The sequence below is a fragment of the Diabrotica undecimpunctata genome, chromosome 8 (genome assembly GCF_040954645.1).
Source record: "Diabrotica undecimpunctata isolate CICGRU chromosome 8, icDiaUnde3, whole genome shotgun sequence".
Classification (NCBI taxonomy): domain Eukaryota; kingdom Metazoa; phylum Arthropoda; class Insecta; order Coleoptera; family Chrysomelidae; genus Diabrotica; species Diabrotica undecimpunctata.
The window spans coordinates 37,568,201-37,577,349 of NC_092810.1; positions in this window are offsets into that span (position 1 = coordinate 37,568,201).

Sequence of the window (9,149 nt, forward strand, 5' to 3'; positions counted from 1 at the left end):
GGAAGCTGACTGTTAAAAAGGTATTACTATGCGACAACCTCTCTTCATATGCACTTTAACTCTGCCGTGAAACATACGACATTCATTTAATTTGTCTGCCTCCAAATAGTACACATTTGACGCAACCTCTAGACGTGGATTTCTTTCGGCCCCTAAAAATAGCCTGGCGCAAAATTTTGTCTGCTTGGAAATGTACTGAAGATGTTATCCGCAACATTAATATACAAAAGCAACACTTTCCTCCATTGTTGTCAAATGTGATGGACTTGCTTGGCCCACAAATCAAATCTAATTTAGAGGCAGGGTTTCGAAAATGCGGAATATTTCTCCTGAATATTGGGGAAGTGCTCAGCCGAATACCACGAAAATGCGACTCAGTTGTTGTGCAATCAGAGTTTTTAAAAGCCCTCCAAGCAAAAAGAAGATTTGAAAAAAACTGTTAACCATCGCAGAAAAAAATTAATGTTCCAGCTTGGAAAAGTGTTTGTGCAGTCAACGATGCAGATATGGAAGAATCTACAACCTCTGGCATGAATACCAATAAGCAACCAATAACTCCTAACGAATCTTCCGATGAGGAATCAAATATTGTTTGCTTTAGAGCTGAAGAGATGGTATTTGATGACAATTCATCGGACGATGTAGACTTTGAAGAGCTTGCCAGGGAGAAAGAAGTTGAAAATGAATTTGTAAATTTTTAAGAAGACAAGGAAAACAAACATAATAATTTTTAAAGTGTTATTCGAGAAGTGGGACGTTTTGTAGTGTTTTTTTTACAAAAACCACCTATACCCCGGGCGCATTATGGCTTTCGATGATAAAACGGTAACCATTAGCGCAATGGAAAAATCTCTCAAACTGTGGAACTGGCCTTCAAAAAAGGATGAACTGACTTAACTATGGACGGATGTACTAGGCTGTATTAATAATTCAACACAAGTTTCTAAAAGGGAAACTTTTACGATTCCTGTATTAAGTTTACGTTATAATTAACACTTATTTTAAAATAAATAACATTGCCTTCTTTTTTAGTTTTTTTTGTACAAATATTAGCTTTGGAGCAAGGTTAATATAAGCAACCCATTAACTTTGCTCCAACTATATGTTACTATAAAAAGTTTCATGCTTTTATGAGGTAGAGCAAAGTTACCCCACCCTATAGGTAAGTTTGCTCCACTTTTTATAAAAAAAATATGTAATTAATTATTTTTAGAATAAAATATACCATACAATAAATACATTTTATACCTTCTTCATCAGTTATTAAAAGAAAACATAATACTAGTAGAAATTTTATACACTTTTCCCTCGCAATTCCTTTAATAACTCCTAAAAGTGGAGCAAAGTTATCCCAGTTTACTGTACTTACAATTTCACTCAATCTTTCGACCAGTGTACCACATGTAGGCCAATTTAGAACTTCTGATTCTTGGTAAAATATACAACACTTTATAGCTAACTCCCCGCTAAATAGCTTAATAGCTAAATAGCTTGTTTAGCCCCCGGCTAAACAAGTTTCACCAGATAAAAATAATTCAGGTATGTATACAACAAATAATATTAAACATTTTGATATAAATAACAAATATGCGGCAACAGATATAGGACCGTTCTACGTTATTGTTGAACCGGTAGTTAGTAATTTATGGCTTATTACCAGTAAAGGTAGGACATTTTTATTTAATAATGCTAATTTTAAAAATGAGGTTGTTGACGTCAAATTAATAGGTAGAAAGTGAAAATTATCTTCAAAACATTTCATAGATCAAATAAAATCATCGAACATGAGGGCACAAAAATAAATAATTTGGTCGCTTACATCCCAATGTTTTTTAACCAGAAAAAAGGTATAATTGGAGAAGTTGACACGTTTTTAATTGACTATTTGTCTAGACTATTTTTAACTTATAGTTATATTTCGGATTTCCTACGTTGCGGTAGCGGGTAGATACTCTTGTACGATCCCGGTATGACATAGATCTACTTCAGGTATGCAACCCTGCCCACGCGAGCCATGGCTGTACTCCAACCCGTGCTGGGGGAAGTCATGTCCCCACCCCAAGATCCCTACCAAAAACAAATAAATCCTCTCACATATTCATTCCCAAGGAGTAAACCTCACGCGAAAGAAAAATCATTGGAGAAGGCAACGGGAAACCACCCCAATTAACTTTCCCTAGTATAATCAGAATGGATCGTCAATATAGAAACGGCCTTTAGTCCTGGGCACCCTTTAAGTGGAAAAAGGGTCCTAAGAATCCCAGGGTTGCCATAAATATTTAGATTTAAGCAAGATAAGAAGATTGGTACATGGAATGTACAAATTTTATTCCAGGCCGGAAAAGTTAATAACGTAATTAAAGAAATGCGAAGACTCAACATTGACACACTTGGATGCAGTGCAGTTAGATGGCCCAATTTGGGCCAGTGCGAAATAGAAAACCACAAAATATACTACTGTGGGGATACTACAACAAAAAACAAAAACGGAGTGGCTATAATAGTAAATAAAGAAGTTAACAAATGTGTACTTAGTGCGAAATAGAAAACCACAAAATATACTACTGTGGGGATACTACAACAAAAAACAAAAACGGAGTGGCTATAATAGTAAATAAAGAAGTTAACAAATGTGTACTTAGTTTTATAGGAATATCAGATAGAGTTGCAGTACTCAAAATTAATGCTAAACCAGTTAACGTGAACATTATTCAAGCATGTGCTCCAAGTTCGGAAAGCTCAGAGCAGGAAATAGAAATATTCTATGAACAATTAAAAGAATCCCTAAAACATACCAAAAAACAAGAAGTGAATATCCTGCTAGGAGATTTCAACGCCAAAGTAGGCAAAGGAGGTGTTGACAATACTGTGGGACACTTTGGACTAGGAACGCGAAACGATAGAGAAGACCGCCTTGTTCAGTTCTGCCAGGAAACGGATAGTGCAATAATGAACACCTTTTCCAATTACCACCTCGAAGACTCTACACCTGGAAATTTCCAGCTGACTGTCAAAAAAAATGATTAAAAACCAGACTGACTACATCATCAACAAATAATTTCAGAATTATGTAAAATCCGCAAAAACATATCCGGGAGCAGATGTTCCATCAGACCATAATCTTTTACTAGGACGTTTTAAACTTCACATGAAAAAAGTCCATAAAAGAAAAGCACAAAAACGTTCGGACATCCAGAAGTTGAAAGACAAAACCACAAGAGAAGAAGTCAAAGAGGAGATCTACAACAAAATAAACAGCATGTTAATCTCAGATATTAATCAAGAAAGCATAAGTGTGGATGATATTTGGAATAAAATCAAAAATATCTGTAATTCAGTGGTAGATGATAAACTTAAACCAGAAAACAATATAAAGAAAGAGCCATGGATGAGACAAGAAATATTAGAGCTAATGGAAGAACGAAGAAAACACAGAAATAAGAATGAGGAAAGGTACAAAGAAATAAACAAAATCATTAAGAAAAAGATTAAAGAAGCAAAAGAATCATGGCTACAAGATCAATGCATAGAAATAGGATCCCTAAAACAGAAGCATGACACTTTTAACCTACATAAAATGGTCAAAAACTTAACGGGAGGAAACGGATCACAAAATCTTAACTTAATAATAGACGAGCACAACATTCTGCTCTACAAAAATGAGAAAATACTATTTGAGAGATGGAGGCAATACATGGAAGAATTATTCAAGGAAGAGCAAGAGACAGAGGTTACCTGGACCTGATAACATACAAGCTGAAATATTGAAACTATTTGAAAAAAACCAACTAATACTTATAATTAATATTTAAATGGGAATAAGCCACAATTAAAGGTTAAAGTACGTTTATTGACGTTTCAATTTTTACTTCGTTCCACGGAAATCGTTCTCAAAATACCGAATTTCCGAACGATTTCCGAAGTGGAAATTGAAACGATGCCACAAGAAAACAGCTTTAGAACAACTCATACTCAATATAGACATATGATTGATATTTTAAGGTCTTAGATAAATATTGCACCAATTTATATTTTTTTATTAAAGTTTTTTCTTAATTTTATTCCAGAATAACAAAATTGATCTTTAATAAGTATTTCTACCCCACCATATCCATCCGCTCTATTAATATTTATAAAATTATAGTTATTTAGTCTAAAACTCTGGTTAGGTGATAACCAAGTTGCATTTAGTGCAATTAAATCAACGCTTTTTGATTGGTTCATGTGATCTAAAAGATTGGGTTTATTTTTTATTATAGATTTTGCATTCCACTGTAATATGTTAAATTCCCTATTGAGTATCGTTATTTCCATTATCTTGTTGAATAGATCCCAATACATTTTTTAGTTTATTTTGTATATCTTTTATAACCTGCATTTCTGTGACATCTAAATTAAATTAAAAAAAAAAGTCAAAACAAGAATTGTAATGAAATTAGAAGATGGTTGGTCACTATCTGCCGTAGTGAACCATTTTAACGTAAGCAGAACAACAGTTTTTACTAAAAGATGGAGAAAACAAGAAACTCTTGAAAGAAAGCAAGGTTCTGGAAGACCAAAAATATCTACCGCTCATAAAGATCGTACGCTTTTGAAGAGGTTAGAAGAGAATCCTTTTGAAGAGGCGAAAACTGCAAAAATTATGTAACAGCTTCCAGGAAGAAAGACAAGTTGGCGCAGAATTAAAACATAGCGTCTTAGGTACCGGACTGCAGCAAAAAAACAAGTTTTTACACCACAACAGAAGCAATCAATATATTGCTTATATTTGTTTTAAACCATCAGCTACAAAATCAAGATTTTTGGGACATGGTAATATTTACAGATGAGAACATTTTTCAATCTTTTCAAAAGGGCAAAATTGGGGAGTATAGACCAGATAATGATAGATTTAATCCTGTATATATGTTGATAGATATCGAGCAGCTGGTCCTTTTAGCGCCAATGTATGGAGATGGATTTCATCTAGAGGAATAGGAATGGTATGGCGTATTGATGGCGGGTTTGTTGGGCAGACTTATCTGAATATTCTGGAAAACATCATGTTTTCCAGTGTAGAACAGTCGTATCCAGAAAATAATTTTATCCTTTAACAAGATAATTGTTCTGTTTACACTGCAAATATAATAAACCAGTGGCTCCAGAATAACAAGATTGAAACCTTACCATGGCCCAGCTACAGTCCAGATTTAAACCCAATCGAGAATGTGTGGGGGGTTATTATATATCGGCGTAATGTTATACCTCAAAATGCTGAAGAGCTGTGGCACGGTATACAATAGGTTTGGGAAGAGCTATCTAAAGAAGACAATTTCATAGTTCTTTTCACGCAGATGGACCGAAGACTACAAGCTGTTATTAATGCTGATGGAGATATTACACAATATTAATTTTATTTTTACGTAACTAAATTTAGTATAGTTTTGGTCTTCCAGACTCTCGCTTTCTTTCGAGAGTTTCTTATTCCCTCCATTTTTATTAATAGAAAACTGTGGTTCTGTTTATGTTAAAATGTTTTTAAGTTATCTTTTAATTTGGTTACAATTCTTGCTTTAGTATATTGTTGAGTTAAGTCGTTTGTTTTATTCCTTAATAATAATAAAAATAATAACAAGGAATTCAAAATAATATCAAAATTTGGACCTTAATAATTATTACAATTTACGAATTAACATATGTAATCAATTGTTTATTGTTTGTTTGTTCATTTTATTATTTGTCTGTCATAATAAATATTATATGTCAGATCTATCAAATACACTGCTCAAAATGATCAAATCTTACTAAGAGTCGTATCAGTATTTTTAGGAATCAGCTGTACAAGCAACGAAAAATGATTGGACGAACATATTCACACAAATAAAAGGGGATAGTATAATTTGTGGGGACTTTAACGCACATCATAGCATTTGGGGCTTGGTGCGAGACCGTATTCAAGGTAATGATCTAGCAGATGTTCTAGAAAATCTCAATTTTATTGTTTTAAATGATGGTAGCCTACTAAACCTACTAAAATTTCGAAACTAAATGAAAATCCTTCTCCTATGGATCTTACATTATTTCACCACGCTTGATCGATTACGTAGAATGTAATCCTTTAGATTTTTAGATGATACACTAGGCTGAGACCGCTTTTCCATAAATACAATATTAATAAGAAGGTTTAATAAAAGTACTATACAACAAAGTAGAAAATGAATTAAATTTTCAGTCAACTGGGAAACATATCAAAATATTTTAACAAACAGCATCAAAAATGAAAGTTTAACTTCCACTGAAGACAAATTAGAACAGTAAGTCTCTAATATGAATTAAGCAGCTATAAGGCAATGAAATGTCACACAGCCAACAGTAAGAAAACTATAAGACCAGTGTGGTGGGGTAGAGATTGAGACGAGAAAGTGAGAGATAGAAAAGAATTATAATAGAGTATCAAATTTTCAAAATTATTTAGATCTACGCAAAGTACAAGCACAGTGTAAACTACTGTTTAAACAAAAACAAAACATGTTGGGTAGAGTGTATCAATCAACTAAATAAAAACACAACCATATCAGAAATTTGGAATTTTATTAAAAAAATATCAAATAAGAATATATGACTGAATAGTGAAGACTTGACATGTTTGAAGATCTTGTTTACGGCTTTAGTGCTGGTGATGATGTGGTGTCCAAAATTAAAAATTATTTATGACAGTATTAAATGTTACCTTGATATTGAACCAGATCTTTAAGAAAGTCAGATATAACACAAACTCTGGAACACCATACATCTCTCAAATGTCTTAGTGATAAGTCGAACAAACTCCAATTATTTTCTTCAGCGTTAAAAACTTTTGTGACACCCATCTTATACGGAAAAATAGCCGATTACTCTTTTAATTTACTTATTTGCTTTAAATTTATGATCATTTAGGGAATGTATACATTTTTAGAACACTACATAGCTGCACGGATTTTACTGCAGTGGCTAAATTTAATATTTAGGTGAAGTTCTGCATATTTGCCAAAACTTGGCAATTATGCAAAACTTTACAGGTTAATATCAACGTTAATGATAATATTATGTTTATATTTTCAACAACAGTTTGTACGCGGGAGTGTTAAGTACATTATTTCTGAAAATATGCCAAGTATCCATTGGCGTAACTAGAGGGAACCTTGGTATATTGTAACACAAATCAAACACAGATAGCTTGTAAATGAATGAAAAATGTTTTCCTTATAGACCAGAGAAATTAGCAAATAATAAGCATTTTCCGTAACACTCATTGAGACAGGTATATAACAACTGCTTTTTATAAATTTGGTAATAACACTAGGTAATAAACAAATATACAAAGGATTAAATGTCATGTTTTATTTATAAACAATATGTAAACAATGCTATAGGTGAAAACCGATAAATTATATGGAAAAGTGACACAATGGGCCGGATAAGAATGTAAAAATTGCTCCAACGAAAACTTAACCAAAAATTTTGGGGTATTGATCGGCATCACAAAAAATATTCACCAAATTTTAGCACAAAATATTGACATCTAACGTCAAAATTGCATAAAACGTCAAAAATCGTTTTTTGTCCATAACTCGCTTAATTTTTTACCAAAATAGATTTCTTTTTTTCTTAAATTAAAGGTTTTTTATGGGCTACAAAAATATTTAAACAAAAATGAAAGTTGATGGAAAATTTAAAATCATTTGGGCGTCTGAAAATTTTAAACTTCTATAAAAAACAACAAAAACATGGATCGCTCGAAATATACATTATTATATATATATATATATATATATATATATATATATATATATATATATATATATAAGAATTACTGGATATTAGTGACTGTCAATATAAACAAACAACACAGTTTATTAGGGTTGCAGTCAGAAAATTGGCCGGGATGTTAATGAAACACTCTTTTGACTTTTTGTCTAGCTTTCGGAATGGTTTTATTCCTTTTTCAAGACACTGTAATAAGAAAAAAAATGTAAATATTTATAAAATATCACAAATCTTCAGTGCAACTTACTAGTCGTTGAGATTATTTATAAAAGCATAGACAGTAAGTTGCACTGAAGATTTGTGATATTTTATAAATATTTACATTTTTTTTCTTATTACAGTGTCTTGAAAAAGGAATAAAACCATTCCGAAAGCTAGACAAAAAGTCATAAGAGTGTTTCATTAACATCCCGGCCAATTTTCTGACTTCAACCCTAATAAACTGTGTTGTTTGTATATATATATATATATATATATATATATATATATATATATATATATATATATATATATATATATATATATATACCTAATATAATTGCTTGGCGCTCAGCTCAAGATACAAATATGAAAGGTCTTTTTTCTCACTTTAACATCGCTTATACTCTACATTGCTAATATATTAATTATAAAATATGCCTGAAATAAAGGTCTTGAAATTAGCTTTAGGAGTATGAACTTAACCCTTAACTGGAGACGTGCCGTCTGACAGACTACAACATAAAGAATTTTGAACACCCTGTACAAATAACTCCGCTCATCGGCACATCACTTCATCTATTCTTTATATTATTCGTTGACTATTAGTGACCCGACTTAGGTAAAGAAATACGCATATTTGGAAAAGTTATAACCGAAAATCAGTTTTAGTTAGTCTGTTAGACGGCACGTCTCGGTTCAGGTTACATTTTGTTTCATTGAAAACGTCGCGTATTTGTTACAATCATGGCCGGTCTATCAAAAAAAATCCGTTTTACCGATGCTGATTTTGAAGATACAGCTTTGAAGTGGTTTGACGAATTAGACAGTGACGCTAGTGATGTTGATCAAGTACAAGATGATGTTTATTAAGAATCTGATAGCATATAAATAGCATCTGATAGCATAGATGCATACATACTGCACCAAAGTTACAAAAGCAATTCTAAAATTCAAGAAAAATCTGGTTTTGCTAAAATATTAGCAAAACAATTAGTAGAAGGTCATATGAAGCGAAAAATGGGTAATTTTCATGTACCGCGGCTAATTCGTGCTAGTATAGCGAGTATTCTTGGAATGCCTAAGAATAACCAAGTAGATGATAACAAGCCATTAGTACTAGAGAAGCAAAAAATATGTTATTTGTGCCCTCGCAAGAAGAACCG